Source organism: Oryctolagus cuniculus, chromosome 4 (assembly GCF_051225735.1).
Source record: "Oryctolagus cuniculus isolate XC-2025 breed Fujian yellow rabbit chromosome 4, ASM5122573v1, whole genome shotgun sequence".
In the NCBI taxonomy this organism is placed as follows: domain Eukaryota; kingdom Metazoa; phylum Chordata; class Mammalia; order Lagomorpha; family Leporidae; genus Oryctolagus; species Oryctolagus cuniculus.
Window position 1 is genome coordinate 63,554,167 of NC_142870.1, and position 23,913 is coordinate 63,578,079.

Sequence of the window (23,913 nt, forward strand, 5' to 3'; positions counted from 1 at the left end):
TGCCATCCTTATGATGGGACTTAAATTAAGATATTATGCCAATAAGATATTTGACACAGAGCCAGACATAGCGGCCCTGCCCCATCACAATTAGAACTGTTGACACTGATGCAGAATAGCACGCTCTTTCCAACTTTAATGATAAATTTCCCAGGACAGGTTGACAATCACCTGTCGGCGGACAGGCTACTCCAGACGTTACAAACCTTAGAAATAGACTATCCTATCCAAAACATGCTTTCCCTGCTAATCAACCTATACCCATGGCACCCTGTGCATTTATGGACGCCAACAAGTCACTGTTTGGAATAGTGATCAAATCTTTAACAGAAAAAGATAAGATCCATATAGAACCCCACGGGGGATCAGTACAGTTGGGAGAAAAAGGGCAATAGTCAAGGTTCTACTCCTTAGCCAGGATGGGCCAGTAAATATATTTTTCGGACAGCAAATACTCAGTACAGGTAGCAAAGACGATCCCTTTTGCAGTCTTTAACCTGACCAATAAGCCAATTGACCAGATGTTCACAACACTTAAAGAGCTAACAGAAAATAGAAAACACCCATGCTATATCTCACACATAAGATCACATACTGGGTTACCTGGGTTTATTTTCCAAGGCAACAAAAAGGTTGAGCATCTTATCTCCTGCAACACAGCTTCCATTGGACACCTAGAACAAGCCTGTATTCTACACCAAAAATGTCAGCAAGCAATATAAAATTGCTTTTCCTGGAGCTAACAATGAGCCAATGCAAACACCTAGTGCACTCTTGCAAGAATTGTGTCCCCCTCGCTCCATTAGCCCACTGCAACAAGCTGGAGTGAACCTGCGATGCCTTGCTCCTAATAAGCTCTGGCAAGTGAATGTCACGCACGTTAACTTCTTTTTCTTTTTTTTATTTGATAAGTAGAGTTATAGACAGTGAGAGAGAGAGAGAGAGAGAGAGAGAGAGACAGAGAGAAACGTCTTCCTTCCATTGGTTCACTCCCCAAACGGCCACCATGGCCGGTGCTACACTGATCTGAAGCCAGGAGCCAGGTGCTTCTTCCTGGTCTCCCACGTGGGTGCAGGCACCCAAGCACTCAGGCCATCCTCTACTGCCCTTCTGGGCCACAGCAGAGAGATGGACTGGAAGAGGAGCAACCAGGACTAGAACCCGGTGGCCATATGGGATGCCGGCACCATAGGCGGAGGATTAACCAAGTGAGCCACGGCACATACTCCCCACATTAACTTCTTTGGTAAATTCAAGTTTGTCCATGTGGTGGTAGATACTTATTCAAAGGCTATATTTGCAACAGCCCAATCCAGAGAAAAGGCTAGTAATATGATAAAGGTGGTTAAGTCAGCCATGCTGGTCCTTGGTGTCCCCTTGACCATAAAGACAGATAACGGGCCAGTGTATATACATCTCAGGAATTTAATTCTTTCCTGAGGTCCTGGAACATACAGTCTGCCACAGGTATCCCATACAAACCACAGGGACAGGCAATCACTGAAAGAACTCATAGGACAATTAAAGATATCTTACAAAGACAGAAAAATAATCAGATGCCCCCAGACTCAAAGCTTGCTTTGACTGAGGTCCTTTTTACTACCAATTTTCTTATTTTTGATTCCCAAGGAGTTATCCCAGCTTATAAACACGGGATCCTTTCCATCCTAGACCCCGGCCCTATGGTTAGGTGGAACAACCCCCTGACAGGAGAATGGAAAGGACCACACCCTCTGCTAACCAAAGGGCCGAGGATATGCTTGTGTCTTTCCAGAGAATGCAGGACAGCCCATTTGGGTACCAGCCAGAAACATCAAGCCTGCAACTGACAGTCAACCAGAACCAGCTGAACAGAGTCCACCTTGTTAGCAGAAGCACCTGCTACTGATTGTCAAGCTGCTGCCCTATCATCCTGCCCTAAGGAACTGACCATAGCCACATCCATGACTGCTTTATACCCCACTTAGCTCTGGTCAGCCACTCAAATGACCCACAGCCTGCATGTGGTCACACCATTCCTGATTACCATTGCTCCTCATTCCCACCCCCATCTGAGCGAGCACTCCTGTGATCTCTCATTTTGAGCACTGGTTAGTCAACGATGGGAAAGATCCCCTGGGGGACAATCTAAGACAGGCACAGCCGTGTATGGAGACCACATGGAAATGGGGTCAACAATGGCATGGCCAAATATCATGCCTCCTGTTGCTCAAAAATAAACAAAAGGGGGAAATGTGGTGGAATGAGAAGGCCATGCCAAGATGGCCACGGGTAAGTGAGCATCAGTTACTCAGGAATGGCTTTGAAACCCACCTGGCAATGGAGCCTGCCTGGCAACAGGCTGTGATTGGTTAAGGCATAAACCTCCCCTTGACCAGATTGGCTGCCTTGGCTATATAAGCTGCTGTACCAACTGAAATAAACGAGACTGCAGGCTGCTGCCTCTGGCTGCACTCTCTGCAGAGGAAGTAACAGGAAAATGCACTGAAGTGAGACTGCAAGACAGCATTTGGAAACAGCAGTTGCCCTGGCTGTGGAAAACCTGGAGCTGAGGCTGTAAGTGGGAGGGGATGCATTTCCATGTAGCAGAAAGAAGGAAGGCAAATGTTCTCTAGTCCAAAAAAAGTTGTATTTGCTGACCCCATATCAAGCAAGAATGAAGAGATACATGGAGGTCAAGGACTCTCAAAGATTTGAAAGTGCTAAAAGTGCCAGGGATTTAGAAGGTGGGGGATATCCTTGTGTGATCTCAGGATAATGAACCCTGAATTGAGGGTCCTCAAACCCCTGTAATTACCCAAGCAAAATCCTACCCTGCATTCCAGTGTCTGGATTTGATTTCTGATTACCATCAGGGAAGACTGTTCAGCATCCTTCAGCCTTTTCTGTAAGTCTTTCATTGTCTGCCCCACATTCCTTCTCATCCTCTGCAAGTGTGCATTGGTGTCTTGCTCCTTGTTCTGTTCTTGTGACGTGTTTGCTGCCTAGAAAAAAGGAAGGGACAAAGCTACCCAGCAGCCCACTGATCTTAATGTTTCTGTCCGTGTCCATGGTTTTCAGTTCCTTCTCTTACTCTATGTCATGCCTCCCTGCTCTGTAATTCATGTCTTTCCACCATGCTCTCCCTAAGCTCTGCTGTACTCAAGTTTGTGAACATTAAGGCAAGAGAGATCACAGCAGCCATGGAAGAGTTTGGGGTAAGCACTGAAACTAAGCCTCTCTACAGTTCCTTGAATTCTTAAGCAATAAACCACCAGGTCCCAGTCTCCCAGTCTTCCCCCTTAGCTTAAAATATCCTTACCATGCCTTTATGATTACTAATAGACTCTCATTAATATCAACTAATAAATTGAGGGAAACATACAGTGACTCTACAAAGTTCTAACACTGGAATCATGGGGTCATTTGTTTCTCCAATAATTAACATCTTGATGACCAACATTGCCTCACTGGGTTTATTTTGGGGGGAATTCCCAACCTAGAGCAAGAAGTAACTGCCCCTTAAATAGAGCCTCCAGACTAACTGAAGCCCTCCTTTTCATAATAAAGAACATGGTATTGATGAGGTTGGTGCTGTGGCATAGTAGGTTAAAGCCCCAGCCTACAGCACCGGCATCCCATAGGGGCACTGGTTTGAGACCCAGCAGCTCTTCTTCTGATCCAGTTCTCTGCTATGGCCTGGGAAAGCAGTAGAAGATGGCCCAAATTCTTGGGCCTCTGTACCTGCATGGGAGACCTGGAAGAAGCTCCTGGCTCCTGGCTTTGGATCAGCTCAGCTCTGGCCATTACAGTCATTTGGTGAGTGAACCAGCGGAATGGAAGACCTCTCTCCCTCTGTGTAACTCTTTCAAATAAATAAAATAATTCTTACAAAAAAGAGAGCAAAGTATTGTCAACCGATCAGCAACAACCAACCAGGAACTGGACATGTGCTGAACATGCTCCTTTCATACTAACTCCAATCCATAAGAACCTTCACCCCTATCCCCTTGGGGATAGACCAGGAATTAAACAACAGCTTGCCAGGTTCCTTGCTCTTCTCATTGCAATAAACTCCTTCTCTTTTCCACTACCTCTTGCTCTTGCAAGTGATTGACTGGGTGAGTGGACCTAGTTTGGAGGGGTTCTGTAGTAACTCCTCCAACATTTTTGAGGGGGACTTGCTCTAAATCAGCAGTATTGGAAACTGACCAAAGGTGAAGTACCATTGAACTTACTACACAACACCTGCACTGAAAGGACAGCCAAGTAAAGCAATGACTTTCAATTGAATAAAGCACAAGGGCACCGTTTATTGTTGAATAAAGTAGCACATGAAGCAGTGATGGAGCAGTGCCTATGAAGACCTTTTTCACATCTCACTTCTGCAGTGCTGTGATTCACTACTGCAAACAAGTTTAGACGCCAGGAATTTGGCAGCAACAGATGCTGTCAGTGCCAATAATCTGGAATGAGGAAGGTTAATTGTAGAGCCTGCTCTTCGCTTGGCTATGTGTACAAAGGCTTGATGTCTCAGCGCAATTATTAAGAATCATTTTCTGAATCTCTCACTACATTTAATGTAAGAACATGGCCCTCCCTACGATTCTCTGTCTATCAGGTTACCAACCATCTGTTGAATTTAAGTGTGAGACTTCTCTGCAGATGGTGAGGGCAAAGGATAAATTACATTCTGTCGTGTGGGGTTAGGACTCAGAGCTTTACTACTGGACAATTGGAAGGTAGGGAAGAGGTAGTGAGTTCATTTTTCAACATTGTCAAGAAAATCTTATGAAGGCAAGGTTAAAAAGATAGCATCTGCATAATGTGTGACTACATAGACTTACCAAGCAGGAGAAGCTCATCTTATTCCTTTCTATGTAAATTTTCATTGTTCTTTCCCTTGGCCATCAGAAAACTTCAAGTTTCACAGACTTCATTTCCATCAGAGTGCAGAAGCACTGGCTTGATGCTCTATAGCTGAGCAATAGCTATGCTTCTCCATTCTAAGAGGGTCATGGGTTCCACAATGACCTGGTGGCTGGAATTCAGTGTAAAGGTTTTGTTTAGTTCTTCAAGTACGCTATAACTTGAGCAAATACAGACAGGAGTTCTTTACCTCTTTTGAATTTTAAAATGACTGAAATAAAATAGAATGTCCACTTTGCCAAATTCTCATCCATTTCTTAGCAAGTGGATCAGCTTCCCTTTTACTAAGCAAGGTCAGGTTGTAGTTGTACAGTTGATGAGCTGTGAGAGCCCTAGATGGGAAGAGGTGAGCAGAGACTAGAAGTCAGCCCAAATCCCACTCAGGGAGCTCTGGGTCCTCTATACACAAACATCCTCTTCTACCCTTGCTTGGTATTTTTCACTTAGTGGTACCTTTCTCTTGTGCCCATTAAGAGAAGTGCTGCATCTGTCCCCAGGGAATACTCAAATGGTAACATTTTCCCAGTCCTCACAAAGGCATAGACAAGGCTTGTAGCCAATCCTGAACTTAATATCAGGATAGGGGTACTAATCAGCAATTTTAATTTTGCAAATAAAGACAGCCCACCAGCCCTGGAGCCCTTCTTTAGCAATCTGACTTTGCTACGTAAGCAGTACTATTGGTTGTAAAAAAAAAAAAAGTGACTTAAGCATTCTTTCCAGATCATTGTCACAAAACCATTACAGATCCTAGGAAAAGAGTAATTTGTGAGGAAATGCAGGAAGAATTGTTTTTAGACAGCAGATATACAGATTCACAAGTGGAAAGTAGTTAAAAGTAAAAAGATTCTTGCTTTCATAAGATTTTGCTTACAGCACTTCAGCTACTCTTTTCATTCCCTAGATAGGTTGGAAGGGATCTAACTGGCCTAACTGTTGAAGCAAGAAGTGGGGGTGGGAGCACAAGGGTCACCTATCCTCCTCCTGGCTGTATGGGAAGCAGTGGAATCATGTTTGGATGCAGATTTGCCCTTACCTGCCTTGGCTACTGCTCCAGTTCACTCTGGAAGGCAGAACTGAACAGTCCAGGGGCCCACTCTAAAGGAATGCTTTGTCCTTTCCCTTTTTGTATTCTGACCTTGTGACTAGCCATGCATCTGTAAGTGTAAGAGTATATCTTCCTTTCCCTTTTCACATTTTGATTAGCAAACACTAATTTCTGACTAATCAGAAGCTTTGTTTAGCTTAACAAATAATGCTTGCTTAATAATTCCAGGGACTGACTATAGGGAAGTGGCTAAAATCACAAGGCATAAGCAGGAACTGCCACCCTCTACTGTAAACAGTCAAGTCTTAGTTCAAAGGTACCACCCCCTAACTGAGTTCCCAGCTGTCTTGGAAATTTAGACAATCAACTGAGCTCATTATCTTCTCTAACTTCCTGCCAATCCTGACTCTTCCTGTAAAAAAAAAATGCTCTTGTTAACTAGCAAAGTGGGAAAAGCCTGCTTAAGACTGAAACTTTCCCCCAGTGTTGCCAGCGTCTTGAAAAACCCACTTCCTTGCATCAACTTTTGTCTCTGGTGAATTGGCTGTCCAGCATCCAACAATCCAGACCTAATGTGTCTGGAATATGACTTCAGTGGCTAACTTCTTGGCTTTTTCTTCTGCATTCTGACACTCCTCACTTAACTTCTTGGGCTTCTGGGCAACATCAACCTCCACTTTCTTCTTCTGGCCCAGGAGGCTTGTGCTCTAAGGAAAAGCAGCATTACTGCCCACCAAGTTGGACCAGTTGTGCAAATGTCAACTGGTCTGTTTAGAACATGTGAGGGAAGGCAGCTCTGGTCAGAAGCAAATTTTACTGTAGTCATTTTTATGATAGTCAGCTAAGCAATAACTAGAAAGCTTTCACCATCAATGGCATACTTGAATAGAAGAGATTTCATCCATCAGGGATTCAGGACTAAAGAGAAGGCAGGCCTGAAATGGGCCCCGGGTAATCTGTGAACCTACACATGTGTCTGGTTTTCAGCTTGCTGACAAACAAGTTTTCCTGCCTTTTTCTTTTTATTAAAGATTGATTTATTTATATGAAATCCAGAATTAGAGAGGGAGAGAGGGAACAGGAGGGAGGGAGGGGGAGGAGGGGGGAGAGATAAAATGGGGGGGGAGGGAAGGAAGGAGAAAGAGAGAGAGAGAGAGAGAGAGAATCTTCCATCTACTGGTTCACTTCCCAGATGGCTGCATCAGCCAGCACTGGGGCCAAGTGGAAGCCAAGAGCCAAGAGCTTCTTCCAGGTCTCCCACCAGGGTACTTGGGCCCTCTTCTGCTGCTTTTCCCAGGCCATCAGTGGGGAGCTGGATCAGAAGTGGGGCAGCTACTCTAACTGGCCCCCACATGGGACACTGGCATTGTAAGCGGTAGCCTTATCTGCTGTGCCGCGACATCGGCCCTACCTTCTCTTTTTGGTGGATGTTGAAACAAGAGTCCCGGAGCAGAAGTCAGCATCAGCTGCAGCCATCTGGGGAGCAGGGTGTTGGGGAATAAAAATCACCCTTCCAGGCTATTGCTGTAGGAACAAAACAATAATTATTCCTTCTTCTCCACCTCCCTCCCTATCGTACTTTGCCTTGAGGTGGAGGTAGAAGTAGATCAGTGGGAGCTCCTCTGTCAGCCTTCAGCACCTCCCGTTATCATGGAGTCTCTGTGTCCTCTAGCAGCTGGCTACTCTAAATCTTTTCTTCCTGAATTGTTGCCAAAACTTCTTTTGCTGCTCTTGGGTTTGTATTTGAAGCATAACTTTTCTGACTTTAGCAGAGAAAGCATATATAAAAGGCGTAGGCTTTCTGCTTTTTTATTGCTCCATTCACTTTATCTTCTTCATATTATCCTTTCCATTTTCCCCAGCTCGTGCCTCTCTCTGTAGCAGGATTAAGCCTTGGAAGCAGAAAGAAATACCCCATACTGTCTACTCTGTGGCCTCCTTGGCATCAAGCATCTCCATTAAGGGTGCTACTCTCCAGCCTTGTTGACAGCTAGTTGACCCCACACACTTCCACGATGTCCATTGCCTGGGTGTGGCCTGGGGTATAAGGCTATTTTTCTGAAACTTTTTCTGGATGTTCCCTGCACACAACTCCACATGAATTCTTTGTAAAGGAAGGTACAAGTATGCATGCTGATCTGTTTGTATATACAGTCATTTAAAATCTGCTAGGGAGATGATGTTGGAACTCTTCCAAGCCAAAAAGGACTATCTGGTTCGTTAGGAGAAAGAAGGCTAAAGAATATTTTGCTGGAGGATGATGTATTGTCACATCTCAGTTTTGAAAAAGTGCACACGCACTCTGTCAAAGGAAATTTTGGCCTCATCTGATTGTCCTAGGCTAGAGGTGTGGAAATGAAACAAGTGGCCCAATGATAGCCTAGCAACTGAAAGGGGCCGCGCGCGGTTTAGGTTGGGGAGAGGGCCTTGTGAGTCACATAACATCACCCAGACCAGGACTGAGCAAAGGGTAGCCAGCAGCAGCATCTGAGAAACTGTTTAGCTCTCGGTCCCTCTGCAGAGCTGCTGATACAGTAATTATGAGGTGACAGCCAAGAATTTGCATTTTTCTGTTAGTGACTCACACACACTTTAAGGTTCAGAAATTCTCCACTATGGAGCAGGTCTCCACTGCCTAATCCCAGTAAGTCCCCCAATCCTCTTTTTCTCTCTATGCCTGTTTTTTATAACACATGTGGCAAATGAAAGAAGTCATCAGCCACTGAGAATTACTGATGGTGGATAATTTGTTTTTCTGGTTCCAACCCGCACATTTTTAAAATTTATATAAAGGGGACAAACTTCAAGTATTTTGTGTATATAGTCTTAAGAACATAAAGATCCTTCCCACTCTACCCTCTTTCACTCTCGCCCTTCCTTCTTATTTTTCTTTGAATTTTGTCAGTGACATACTTTCAATTTACTTTATAATCACAGGTTTAATCCTCCTCTAAATAAAGAATTCAACAAATAGTAAGCAGAAAAACCACTGTTCCTCAGGAGTATAAACAAGGGCTATAAACACCACTCAAGTCTCAAAATGTCACTTAAAATCAACATTCTACCTTAACAGAATCCACTATCTTATTTCATTATATTTAGATAGCTTTCTTGAAGGAGAAAGAAAATGTTAAAAAATGTTAAGGTGAGTTAGCATACTGGGAATTATACGTAACCTATGGCTTTTTGTTCTATACCCGTTTTTACCCATGCGATTTTGTGTCATGCATACAGACACAAAAGTCAAATTGTAGGTACAAACCAATTGCAATGCCTTTTAGCAGGTACATTTCTGATTTATAGATATTTTTACACACTATTTCTCAGTAGGGACATGACTGACATTCTGGAAAGGGTAATGTATTGTGTTTTGGGATTATCCTATACCTCAAAGAACTTGCAGTATCCCTGAACCCTTGCTTAGTGGACCTCCTAGTTAATGTGGCAACCGAAAGGACCCCACAGATGTTTCGAACTACCTTACAGCAAGAGAGTTCTTCATCTGCATGCTGGAATTCACCCTTCACAACAGTTGCCAGAGTAAATCTCCTGAAGTATAAATCTGAGAGCTTTACTCTCAGTTACTCAACACTGTTCAGTAGACCCCCCTTTAGCTGCAAGATAATGTTAAACTGCATGAATCTCAGATTCAGGAGCCCTGGTGACCTGGCTCTATACCCATCCTCTAGCATTGGTTTTGTTCATATCTCCAACCAATTCTGTCCTGTGGTATACGAATGTCTCTTTTTAAAAAAATTCTTTCCACATTCCTCTGCCTTTGACCTTTCTCTCTACCTTGTTGATTTCTCACCTGCCCTTAATGATTCAGTTCAAGCGCATTTTGTGTCTACAAGTGCCAGGGAGAGCTTTCTGTAGTGCCATGCTTGCTCTGTTTTTGCACTCAAAGCAGTGCAATATAATTGTTTACTTAGGTTTTTACCTTTAGAGGATAATGGGATGCTTTGTATCTACAATGTAGATACCTGTCCAGGCTATGGTGGGTGCTCTACAAGTGCTTATTGCCTGACCCACATGCTATAGACATTTGCACTATACACTATGCCTTTCCCTCACTTCTGGAAGAACAAGAAAGGTTTTGAGAATTCTCCCATCATGTCACATCCATAACATTCCATGAGAAGCCAGAGCCCTGACAGCTCTTTCTACCTGTCAGCAATGTTAGACATTTCCTGGCTCTAAAATAGGAGCATTCACTCTCATCCTCGGATGCTAAGTGAGCTTAGAGAGAGCGGGAGACCCAGGCGAGAGGTTCTGCAACACAAAGGAATGCTCCTTTTCCTGCTTCCAACACCCTGGCTGTGGATGCCCTAGCTGTCCATTTTTTCTAAGATTAGGAGTCAATTTTTGTCTCCAGAAAGAAATCCTAGTCCTTCATTTCTCAGAGTGTGATCTTATTTGAAACTATGTCCTTGAAAGAAGTAATCAAGATAAAATTAGGTCACTGGATTTGGCCCAGAGCCACCTGCCCCTTCAGATAACTGTTCATATGTGTGCTGTCGTTCAGCTGCAGCTGAAGGTCCTGTGGGAGAAAGCCCCGGGCCTGGAGCAGAGCTGCCTCTGAGGTCAACAGTGGATGTGCCCCGTGCGTACATTCTCTGGGCAAACTCCACCCACGTGAGCCTGTGTCAGCTCTCTTGAAGGATTAGTTCGGTTGGCCTTACTTTCATTGTATAACACAATCTACTTCTAAAGCATTTCCCATTCCTTCCCCATATTAGAGAGCGAAAACACCCCTCCTTGACTCTGAAGCTGGACCAGGGAGTTGGTTGCCTCTCACACTTACCAGCTGGCACCATGAACCTGGAGCTCCAACTGACTTCCACTTCCATCTTCTTCAGCCAGGTAGCCTCGGTTCTGCCCCTAACCTCAGAATCCAGACTTGACTGCAGGGAGTCAATAGCACACTGCTGTTTCCTCCTATTTTTAGAATAACATTTAGAGGAGAGAAAAAAAATCACATACCTAAATTAAGAAAAGTTACCTGCTGTGTTCATGGCAGCTTGGGAAACAGAAAAAAATAAAATTCATGAAAAATTCTAGGTAATTAACAAAATGAGTCTAAAGGTTTTAATCCTACAAACAGAGGAAGTCAGGTGTTAGGTTAGTGAGTTTATGGCCTACATGAGGTTTCCAGACCATCTTCCCCAGAGAATCCAGGATACACCAGAATCTTTTCAAGGTTGCTGTGTTTTTGGTAGCATAAGCAATATATGAGGCCCCATGAAAATGGTCTGGAATATTTACTTGTAATTCCTAGAGTAGCTAGGGATGGAGGAATGATGTTCTTTCAGCCAGCCACAACAGTTAACACTAATTTTTTCATTGTGTTTTTAAAATTTTCATTTTGAAAAGTAGAGGGCTCCCTTCTTTTTGTTCATACCTCAAATGCTCACAATGATCAGGACTGGGCCCAGTTAAAGCTGTGAGCTGGAAACTCAATCCAGGTTTCTCACATAGAGGAAGGAATCCAATCACTTGCCATCACCTCTGGCTCCCAGGGACTACATTGGCATTGGCAGGAACTGGATGCAAACTGGGCACTACAATATGGTACACAGGTATCTTCAAGGCCACCTGTAAACTTTCAGTGGTGAAAAATGCTGAAGGTTTCAAGAAAGACCTTTTCAGTTTGAAAAATGCCTAGAGACATAGCAATGAGAGTACTTTAAAAAGTTCATAGAAAATGTAATTAAAGGATATTTATTTTAATGTAAAAAGTTTGAAATCCACCCATACAAGAGATCTTAATATATTTTAAGATCCATGAATATGAGAGGTATTCAAAAAGTTCATGGAAAACATGTACTATTAAAAAAACTGTCCATGGTTATTTTTGAAGTGCTGCTCCAATGTCCTGTAAATACCAGCTCTTCTAAAATGGAATGATTATCTCACTAGAAGTGTTAATGAGAAAACCAACTCTTAAGTGACAGTGAATTACTTTAAATTTCCCTTTGTAAGTACTGAAATCCTGTGCTGAAACCATATTTGGAAAGCATTAGAAGAGGAGACGGCATGTGTGTGTTCAGGAAGTGTTGTGTTTTGAAAGTGTCCCCCAAAAGTCATGAGCTGGAACCTTGGTCCCAGTGCAGCAGTGGTGAGAGGTGGTCCCTTTAGGAGGTGATGAAGTCATGAGGCTCAGGCCTCTTTCCTGAAAGGATTAACTCATTCATTCATTTGTGAATTAATGGCTTACTAGGTTGTCATGGGTGTGACCTTGTTGTAAGAGTGAGTTCTGTCTTGCGTGCTTGCTCTGTTTCCCCATGTTTTACCTTCTAGCACGTTATGATGTAGCAAGAAGGCTCTCTACAGAAAGGGAGTAGATGCTGGCACCATGCTCTTGGATTTCCCAGCCTCCAGAACCATGAGCTAAATAAACCTCTATTCTTCATAAATGACCAGCCCCAGGTATTTTGTTACAGCAACAGAAACCAGGCTCAGACAGGAAGGCAATGAAAATCTATGGGAATTTTCATTTCACAACTCTCTTGCAGTTAATTGGGCACCATGTGGCTGAATTCTGGTTGATAGGCAAGGGACAGTTGCCACATCTCATTCACAGAAACTTCTAATTGTATGACCCTGAGATCTCTCCTCCCCATCTCTGGCAAACTTGGTGGCACACATGGAGGATGACATCATTACAAGATGGAAGTAACCTGGGCTTTGTCTTATTTTTTTATTTTTATTTTTAATTTATTTAACAGGTAGAGTTATAGACAGTGAGAGAGAGACAGAGAGAAAGGTCTTCCTTTTCTGTTGGTTCACCCCCCAATAGCCACTGCGGCTGTGGCCAGTGCACCACGCTGATCCGAAGTCAGGAGCCATGTGCTTCTTCCTGGTCTCCCATGCGGGTGCAGGGCCCAAGCACTTGGGCCATCCTCCACTGCACTCCCAGGCCACAGCAGAGAGCTGGACTGGAAGAGGGGCAACCGGGACTAGAACCTGGCACCCATATGGGATGCTAGCACCACAGGCGGAAGATTAACCAAGTGAGCCACAGCGCTGGCCCCAACCTGGGCTTTGAATAGTGACCCATGCTATATCCTACCCCACAGTGGATTCTAACATAGGAAAATTTAAACTTCCAGTGTTCTAAACCACCAAGACTTGGTGGCTGTTAGGGGCATTACAAACACAAGCCTTGTTAAGCTGCCCCTATGAAACACGGCCCTGTTGCTGGACAGATGAGACAGAAAAGAAGAGGAAAGAGACTTTTGATGCTTCTTCACAGAGTCCATGCGCACAAATGGAAAGTTTTCTCATCTTGGGTCAAAATGAGATTTCATACTGAATTGTGACCAACTCTGCATGCTGATCTCTGGGGCTGATCTGGAAGGCGTACAGCCTGCAGGTGAGAAGTGTGGGTAGACTTTCAGTTGGGTCACAGTGGAGCTCCCATTTTTCATAACCACCCTTCTCATTCATGGGAGGAGGAGGTCTCAGAAACGTTATGAAAATGTCTGGTTCTAGAGTCAGGGCTCCCTCTCCTGTGCTCACCCCGCTTTTCCAGATTAACACTTTGAGGTTGACCTTTCGTGCCTATCCTTAGGTCCCAGGTTTTTATTCAGCACAGTTCAAAATCCTATAGGGATCCAAATATGTAACATTAATAGGGAGTGTTATGATCTGCAGGAGGTCCCTCCAAAATCCTTATGTTGAAGCTCTAATCACCACAACCCTAGAATTATGTCTATATTTGGAGACAGTGGCTTTAAAGGGGTAAGATGAGTTAGGGCAGGCCCCTAATCCAACAGGACTGCTGCCCCTACATGAGGAAGATAGCAGGGATGCACACGCACAGAGACCATGTGAGCACACAGGCAGAAGATGAATGTCTGCCTGCAAGCCAAGGGCAGATGCCTCACAAGAAACAGAAACCATACTTGCTACACTTGATCTCAGATTTATAATCTTAGAACAGCAAGAGAAGTAAGTTCTTTTGTTTAAGTCATCCTGTTTGTGTGTTTTGTGATAGCAGCCCTCACAGTCCAATAGTAGAGATGCTTACATCACTTAAACCTTGGGGATGCTTCTCTGTCACACATTGGGGAAAGTCTCATTTTTGCCACAGCTGACTCTCACAGGAACACTAAAGCATTCCTAGCCTGGTATCGCATCCCCTGTACAGAAATACTACCTCAGCACATAAACTGTTTCAAACAGTTCTTCTCCTACAGTTGTTCTTGAGACTTCATGAGTGCCTATAGACAAGTAAAAATGCTGTGGTTTAAGAGGTATGGAAATAATACAGGATAGAGAATGCCTGCTAGACAATCAACAAATTTCATGCAGTGGCAAGGAGTCTTTAAGATGAAAAATGCCTTCAGGTACATTTTTTTAAGAAAAATGAAGCATGCAGGACCAAGGACAATATAGTAAGAAGTTCTTTTTTTCTCTTGAATTGTGAAATAAGTTTTAGAAAGGACACCAAATGCAAAAAAATAATGTCAGGATAAAAACAAAACTTTGAAATGCTAAGGATTTTAAATTGACAGCATAAAAGGTCATTTTTTTTCCTCTGATAATTTTCATCTATACCAGAGAAGTGAGAAATTTTTCTTAATCCAAATACATGATTCAGGATTGAAATGATTAGCAAGGTATTTTTGCTACCAAAACAGCATGTCTGAATTTGAAATCCTATTTTCCAAAGACATTTCAAAATATTTTACTTAGTAGAGATTTAGGAAGATTTGACCACATTCTCCTAGCAGAGATTCATTCAGACAACAAAAGAAATTAAGTGAGATGATGCATATAAATTAAGACCTCATGGTAAAATTTTACATGACTGTGTTCAGAGGAGTGGACTTTGTGGGAGGAAAAGACAATGGAACATTACTAGCTACCTGTGGCTGTAAAGCAGGGTTGAGTAAATAGGGATTGTGGGCCAAATCCCAACACACCCATTTGATTTCCTGTTGATATGGCTGCTTTCAAGTCACAACTACAGAGCTGAATTATTGCCACAGACACCATATGGCTCACAAAGCCAAAAAAATCTAACTGACTCCTTATCGAAAAACTGTACCTAAGCTTTCTATAGGAGATGAAGCCAAAACAAACATGTATTATGACAGGGGAAGGAACTTCTGAGCCTCATTCCCAGAAGTACCTATTTGGGTGTGTCTGGGAGAGAATTCAGATGAGGTGTGCCATGGCTCTGGTCTACTATGATGAAACACACATTTTAGCTTTGCCTCAAATCAGTGGGAGAATATAGCTGATGGCCCTGAAGGTTTGGGATGCACCTGACCAACCTGTTGTCTGAGGTCTTGCTTTTATGGTAGGGATTGACTTGTGCAGAAATTATAGCCACCAGCTGGCTTTCTTCCTTCCTAGGTCCAGTATGGAGACGACCGTGCTGGTGAGCCAAGCTCCTTCTCTCCTTCCGTCAGGGACTGTATTGTCACCTGCCTTTCTCGAGTATTATTTGTTGAAATAAAAAAATAAAATAGCCCTGTCATGCATAAAAGTTAGAAAACCCTGAGCAGATTATTAGGCACAATGTCTGGCCGAAATTATCTACTCGAATATTTGTAAATAGGTAAAACACATCACACATATATACTACCTGCCCATTCTTTTCACCACCAACATGTCTCCAGGGTGTGTTCCCTCAGACTAACCCCCACAGACTGAGGGAGCATTGCAACAGAGAATGAGCTGAATACGTTACCCAGTTTTACCATTTTGCCTTTGCCTGTGAGTCTTTCTTCTCCTGCTTTCTCGGTCCCTTTAACTTTCTAAGCCCTGTCCTACCAAGCACTATCAATTTTCTGTGGAGTTTCCAATGGTTTATGTGGATATAGCACCTTTAACCTCTTACTGCCCTCAGGCAGTAATTTCCTTAAGCTCTATAGCTGACCTACCTTATCCTTGTTTGCTTGGAATCTTGTTTCGCTAGCATTTCCCCCTAGATTCTATTCGGTTTCCTCAAGATCCACTTCCAACACCAAAGTCAGATTCAGCCATCAAATTAAACCAAGGCATTTTGATACAATCAGTACTCACACAAGGCAATAAGATTCTGGGAAGGCACTTGTGACATTTTCTGAGATACGCTCATCTTTCCTGCCTGGATGCACTCATTATAGCTATTATGAGCCACCAATAAAAAAAGGCTTATACAATGTTCCTGCCCCTGCCTGCAGCCCACTCCTTCATAGTTTATGCAGTGCTCCTCCCCCTGACTCCAGCCCACTGCCTCACAGTTCAAGCCTGCCTTCAGTTCTTCCTTCTTCCAGCCCCAACTGTTTGGATGTCTGGCTTTTTGCGCTAAAATTATTATAATTGGTGAACTGCTGCACGACATTCAGATGTACCTGATGAGACCCAGACTCTCTGAGGATTCATTTTTCCCTCAGTTGGGTTTATTTATAGGCACAGATTTGACGTTACCTGAAATCAGGTTTTTGAAAACTGCACAAGGACATGTTCATTTTTTGTTCTCCATGGAATGAAGTAGGGCAAATATCAAGGTACAGTGATTTTTTTCCTTCATCAGAAAAATTCTTTGAGACACTGACTCAGAGCCTCTTAAGTAGATCAGAATCCCTCACCGCAGTCAGTCCTGTAGAGGAAAACGGCAGTGAGTGAGAACACAGGCACCTCAAAGCACACAAAGGGCCAGATTTGGCTTGACACCCTCATTAAAAAATGACCCCATGGGACTTTTGTCTGAAATTGGGCTATGGGAAAGAGGCGAGATCAAACATGTTAACATTTCCTTTTCAGAATTGTTTAATAAAACATTGAAAGCAAGTTGCCAGTTGGACCTCAGACCCAAGTGATATGTCTAGCTGACACATGGCATTGACTTACAGGAACAGACCTGATAAATAATATAATCATCGTTAATTCCATATGTCTATAATTGTGCCTTTGATCTATAGAATGCAAAGTGCTTTGCCAATATCAGCTTACTGATCTACCTCACCACCTGCAGTGATTTAGAGGGGCTGCTTTTATCCCCTCACTTCCTTGAGATGCTAAGTAGTAGTAAGTCTAAACTCATCACCTTGTTATGAAGAAGCTAAGAAAAGATTCTGCAACCCCTGAGTCCTGGCTAATCCAGCTTCTTGATAACTAAGGCTCCACTGCTTCCACATGAATTCAATAAGCAGCCTAGCTCCTGCCTCTTGCCTCACCAAACAAACGGCTACAAGTACAGGTGAGGCGTACATGAAAATTTTCCTGTAATGAGAAATTAATTTTTTTAACTTTTATTTAATGAATATAAATTTCCAAAGTACAGCTTATGGATTACAATGTCTCCCCTCCCATAACTTCCCTCCCACCCACAACCCTCCCCTTTCCCACTCCCTCCCCCTTCCATTCACATCAAGATTCATTTTCGATTCTCCTTATATACAGAAGATCAGTTTAGCATACATTAAGTAAACATTTCAACAGTTTGCACCCACACAGAAATATGAAGTGAAAAATACTGTTTGAGTACTAGTTATAGCATTAAATCACAATGTACAGCACATTAAGGACAGAGATCCTACATGAGGAGTAAGTGCACAGTGACTCCTGTTGTTGATTTAACAAATTGACACTCTTGTTTATGGCATCAGTAATTGCCCTAGGCTCTTGTCATGAGTTGCCAAGGCAATGGAAGCCTTTTGAGTTCACCGACTCTGATCATATTTAGACAAGGTCGTAGTCAAAGTGGAAGTTCTCTCCTCCCTTCAGAGAAAGGTACCTCCTTCTTTGATGACCTGTTCTTTCCACTGGGATCTCACTCGCTGAGATCTTTCATTTAGGTCATTTTTTTGAGACATTAATTTTAATGTACAACATCTAATATTTTAGTTCTTCCATTCATGGTTCAATATAATCAGCAGGTTTCTAGAATGTCCAAGAAAAAGACTTGCTACAGGGAGACCCAGACAGTACAGTCTGTACACTTCTACAAATAATTGTACAGTTTGTTTTTTGTTTTTCATGTGTAACCTGGAGTCTCGTAAGAGAATAGAAACAGCTTGAATATAAGAAAATCAAAAGAACTGGTCACAACTTTGTGTAGGTATTCTTTCATGTTAATAGTGGAGCATAACTATAAAGATTCAAATATAGATTTAGACTAAGTTTCATTGAGAATATTCTGACAGGGATCATAAAAGCAGCCAAATGCAGTGATTCTGCTCAGTGATGCCCTTTAAAATTTCAAACTGTTGCTCATCAAAATAACCTTACATACCTTAACATTTTCTATTTCTGTATTTTTCTCCACAAGCTTTCAAATTCTGCTTTAGCTTCCCAAAGTTCAAGATGGAAGAGAAGAATCTTGCTTTCATTCTGCTCCAGAGTTCCCTGAAATACATAAATTAAAAGCACTAAATGAGGTTGTATGCCCAGAGCATACAGCCCAGAACAAGCAGATCAGATTCCAACAGGTCAGAGAACAACCTGGAGTTGTTTATGGGTTTGTTTCTCCTTTATTCACAGTGGCAGGAAGAAATGCATAAGGAACAGCCACTTGCCCCAGATGGCAGCGGGATCACAGGAAATACCCACTTTTTGTGTGCATGGCAGTTGTGAGACACACACACAGATATCTACACAAATCCACACATACCCACATACAGCCACACATCCATACTTCCAAAAGCAGCCACATACTCTGGTCTAGATCCATCCACAAACAGCCACATCTAGCTATGCCCCCCAGTTGCTTATGTGGGTTTATAGACAACAGTGGCCCAGAGCCAAATCATTATATAACTGAATTATGAGCAGTTAGCCAAGCAGGTGGACCTATTGGTTACCATGACACCAGTTACCATAGAGATATGGGCGTGTAGAGATAAGGGGGCAAGGTCAAAAGGTGTGGGTACTTGATAACCTCACTTTCCCACGTTCATTTCCCTTACAGAGGTCCATTTTTGGACAAAATTTTTGTTTTCTTCTGAAAACTTACTTTCTTCTCACTAATACAGCTCTATTTAGAATTCCTGGGAGAGATCCAGGTTCAGGTGAGGTCCCTAAAGATTGAGACAGGATGAGAGAGAAGCAACTGCTTTCGTTTTTCCATTTCATTTACAGCTTTGACATCTTTCACATTGCAGCTGAAGCTCAAGAGCTTGAATTCTAAAGCACTTGTTAAAATAATGTCCAACTTGTCTATTCTATATTTAATTTTTTTTAATTTGCTATTTCTGATTTTTTCTAACATTGAATTTTTGAGGTAAATTGAAAAAAATTAAAGGCAGAGGGAGGAAGGTGATTATTCCTATTATGAGCATAAGTATCTCAATTTTCTTTTTTTAAATGTACAATTTATTTTTTCATAAATACAACTTTAGGAATATAGTGACTATTCCCACCATACCTGCCCTCCCATCCACACTCCCACCTCTCATCCTTCTCCTTCTCCTATTTCCATTCTTAGTTTTTACTAAGATATATTTTCAATTAACTTCATGCACATATGATTAGCTCTATACTAAGTAAAGAGTTCTACAAATTGTATGAAAAAAAAAAAACTGTTCCTCAACAGTTGAGATGAGTGCTGTTCAAAGACATTGCATCTAGAAGTGTTAATTTCACTTATCTTGATTATCTTTCAGGTGCTCTATTAGTTATCACAGATCAGGGAGAACATATGATATTTGTCCTTTTGGGACTGGCTTATTATACTAAATATGATGTTTTATGGTTTCATCCATATTTTTGCAAATAGGATTTCTTTTTTTTTAATGCTGTGTAGTATGCCATGATGTGCATATCCCATAAACACTTTATCAAGTCTTCAGTTGACAGGCATTTGGGTTGATTCCATGTCTTAGCTATTGTGAATTGAGCGGCAATAAACATGGGAGTACAGATAACTCTTTCATTTGCTGATTTCATTTTCTTTGGGTAAATTCCCAGGAGTGGGATGGCTGGGTCATATGGTAGGTCTATATTCAGATTTCTGAGGTATCTCCATAATGTCTTTCACAGTGGATGTGCCAGTTTACATTCCCAACAACCATGGATTAGAATACATTTTCGCCCACATCCTCACCAGCATTTGTTGTTTGTTGACTTCTGAGTGAAGGCCATTCTGACAGGGGTGAGGTAAGACCTCATTGTGGTTTTGATTTGCATTTCCATGACAACTAGTGATTCAGAACATTTTTTCATGTGTCTGTTGGCAATTTGGATTTCCTGTTTTGAAAAATGCCTGTTCAAATCCTTTGCCCATTTCTTGACTGGGTTGTTTGTTTTGTCATTAGGTTTCTTGATCTCATTATATATTCTGGTTATTAATCCTTTATCAGTTACATAGTTTTCAAATAATTTCTCCCAGTTTGTCAGTTCCTCTTCACTTTCCTGATTGTTTCTTTTGCAGTGCAGAAGCATCTCAATTTGATGCAATCCCATTTGTCAATTTTGGCTTTGATGGCCTGTGGCTCTAGGGAATTTTCCAAGAACTGCCTAGGGCAATGTCTTGCAGGGTTTCCCAAATGTTTTCAAATAATTTGATGGTATTGAATCATAGATTTAGGTCTTTAATCCATTTTGAGTGGATTTTATGTAAGGTGTAAGGTAGGGATCTTGCTTCATACTTCTGCTTATGGTGATCCAGTTTTCCTAGCACCATTTATCAAAGAGACTATCCTTACTCCAGTGATTTATTTTAGTTTCCTTGTCAGATATAAGTTGGTTGTAGATGCATGGATTGATTTCTGGCATTTCTATTCTGTTCCATTGTTCTGTCCATCTGTTTGTGTGCCAGTACCAGGCTATTTTGATTATAATTGCCCTGTAGTATGTCTTGAAAACTGGTATTGTGATGCTTCTAGATTTGTTTTTGTTACATAAGATTGCTTAAGTTACCTAGGGTCTCCTGTGTTTCCATATAAATTTCAAGATCATTTTTTCTATATCTGAGAATGTCCTTGTATTCTGATAGGTATCTTATTGAATCTATAAATTGCTCTCAATAGTGTGGACATTTTAATGATATTGACTCTTCTAATCCATGAACATGGGAGATTTTTCCAATTTCTTGTGTCTTCTTCTCTTTCTTTAATGTTTTGTAATTTTTATCATAGAGTTCTTTGACATCCTTGGTTAAATTTATTCTAAGGTATTTGATCTTTTTTGTAGCTATTGTGAATGGGATTGATCTTAGAAGTACTTTCTTAGCCGTGGCATTGTTTGTGTATACAAAGGCTATTGATTTTTGTGTGTTAATGTTTATATCCTGCCACTTTACCAAACTCTTCTATGATATCCAATTGTCTTAGTAGAGTCTTTTGGTTACCCTATACATATAGAATCATGTCATCTGCAACTATGGATAGTTTGACTTCCTCCTTCCCAACTTGTATCCAATCAATTTCTTTTTCTTGCCTAATGGCTCTGGCTAAAACTTTCAGGACTATATTGAATAGCAATGGTGAGAGCAGACATCCTTGTCTTGTTTGGTCTTAGTGGGAATGCTTCCAACTTTTCCCCATTAAATACGATATTGACTATGGGTTTTTCCTCAAATTGCTTTGATTGTATTGAGAAATGTTCCTTCTATACCCAATTTGCTTAGAGTTTTCATCATGAAAGGGTGTTGTATTTTATCAAATGCTTTCTCTGCATCAATTGAAATAATCAAATAGTTTTTGTTCAATTTGCTAATGGATGGATCACATTAATTTGCGAATGTTGAACCATCCCTGCATACCAGGGATAAAGTCCACTTGGTCTGGGTTGATGATCTTCCTGATGTGTTGATGGATTCTATTGGCTAAAATTTTGTTGAGGATTTTTGTGTCTATGCTCATTAGGGAAACTGGCCTGTAGCTCTCTTTCTCTATTGTATCTTTTTCATGTTTAAATTAAGGTTATGCTAGTTTCATTGAAGGAGTTTGGGAGGATTCCCTCCCTTTCAATTGTTTTGAATAGCTTGAGAAAAGTTGGAGTTATTTCTTCTTTAAATGTCTGGTAGAATTCAGTAGTGAAGCCATCCAGTCCTGGGCTTTGCTTTGCTGGGAAGGTCTTATTGCTGATTCAATTTTCATCTTGGTTATTTGTCTATTTAGGCTTTCTATGTCTTCATAGATGAATTCAGATAGACTGTAGATGTCCAGGAACCTATCCATTTCTTCTAGGTTTCCTGATTTGTTGGCATATAGCTCTTTGTAGTAATTTCTGATGATTCTTTTTATTTCTGTGCTGTTGTTGTATTTCCTTTTTCATTTCTAATTTTTATTTTCCTTCTTATTTTTGGTGAGTTGGGCCAATGGTGTGTCAATTTTTTTCCAAAAAAACAGCTTTTCCTTTTGCTGATTTTTTTTTGATTTCACATTTGTTGATTTCTTCTCTAATTTTGTTATTTTTTTCTCCTACTAGTTTGGGGTTTGGTTTGCTGTTTTTTCTAGGTCCTTGAGATGCATTTATAGCTCATTTGATTCCTTTCCAATTTCTTGATGTAGACACAAATTGTTCTAAACTTTCTTCTAAACTCCGCTTTTGCTGTATCCCACAAGTTTTGATATGCTGTGTTGTTACCTTCACTTGTTTCTAGAATTTTTTTGATTTCTCTTGATTTATTCAATGATCCACTGTTCATTCAGGAGCATGTTGTTCAGTCTCTGTGTTTACATATATTCTGGAGATTGACTTGATTTCCAGCTTCACTCCATTGTGGACAGAGAAGTGGCATGGTGTGATTTTGATTTTTTTGCATTTACTGAGACTTGCTTTTTATGGCCTAGCATGTGGTCTATCTTAGAGAAAGTTCCATGCACAAGTGAGAAGCATATGTATTCTGCAACTGCAGGATGAAAAGTTCTGTAGATATGTTAGGCCCATTTTGTCTATAGTGTTGATTAACTCTATTGTTTCCTTGCTGACTTTCTGTTGGGTTGATCCATCCATTGCAGCAAGTGGAGTATTGAAGTCCTCCATTACTATTGTATTGGAGTCTATTTCTCACTTTAGATCCATTAACATTTCTTTTAAATAGACAGATGACCTGTAATTAGGTGCATATGTTTACAATAGTCACATTTTCCTGTTGAATTGATCCCTTAATCATTACATAGTGCCCTTATTTGTCTCTTTTAATAGTTTTTTTGTGTTAAAGTCTATTTTGTCTGCTATTAGGATGGCTAAACCAGCTCTTTTTGGGTTTCCGTTAACATGGAGTATCTTTTTCCATCCTTGCACTTTCAGTCTACATGTATTTTTGTTGGTGAGATGTGTTTCTTGTAGGCAGCAGACAGATGGGTCTTGTTTTTTAATCCATTCAGCCAGTCTATCTTTTAACCAGAGAGTTTAGGCCATTTATTTATTTATTTATTTACAGGCAGAGTGGACAGTGAGAGAGAGAGACGGAGAGAAAGGTCTTCCTTTTGCCATTGGTTCACCCTCCAATGGCCGCCCCGGCCGGCGTGCTGTGGCCAGCGCACCTGTGCTGATCCGATGGCAGGAGCCAGGTACTTCTCCTGGTCTCCCATGGGGTGCAGGGCCCAAGGACTTGGGCCATCCTCCACTGCCTTCCCAGGCCACAGCAGAGAGCTGGCCTGGAAGAGGGACAACCGGGACAGAATCCAGTGCCCCGACAGGAACTAGAACCTGGTGTGCCGGCACTGCAAGGCGGAGGATTAGCCTAGTGAGCCGCGGCACCGGCTTAGGCCATTTATTTTCAAGGTTACTATTGATAAGTAACCACTTGGCCCTGCCATTTTTCCATAAATATTCCTATTGTTTACTTTGGATTTCCTTTGTACTTTTACCTGAGATTTTCTGCCTTTATTTTCTTTTGTAGTTATGACCGTGTTTCTGTGTTTAGCACATCCTTAAGCATCTTTTGTAAGGCTGGATGAGTGGTGACAAATTCTTTCAATTTATGTTTGTTATGGAAGGTCTTTATTTCAACTCCATTCATAAATGAGATTTTTGCAGGGTACAGTAGTCTGGGTTGACAGGTTTTTTTT

General features: G+C 41.6%; 1 non-coding gene across 2 annotated transcripts; it reads right to left on the reverse strand.

Annotated features, from left to right (window-relative positions):
* Positions 1 to 4,846: 4,846 nt before the first annotated feature.
* On the reverse strand, positions 4,847 to 18,666 carry LOC103350623 (uncharacterized). Of its 2 annotated transcripts, none has more exons than XR_016232418.1 (6): positions 18,611 to 18,666; positions 18,189 to 18,301; positions 16,382 to 16,553; positions 10,761 to 10,894; positions 7,368 to 7,480; positions 4,847 to 5,240 (listed from the first exon to the last, which is right to left on the reverse strand). It is a non-coding gene; the product is annotated as an uncharacterized LOC103350623 (transcript). The 2 variants fall into 2 exon arrangements; XR_016232419.1 differs by having other exon boundaries at positions 18,567 to 18,662.
* Between the last annotated feature and the right edge of the window lie 5,247 nt (positions 18,667 to 23,913).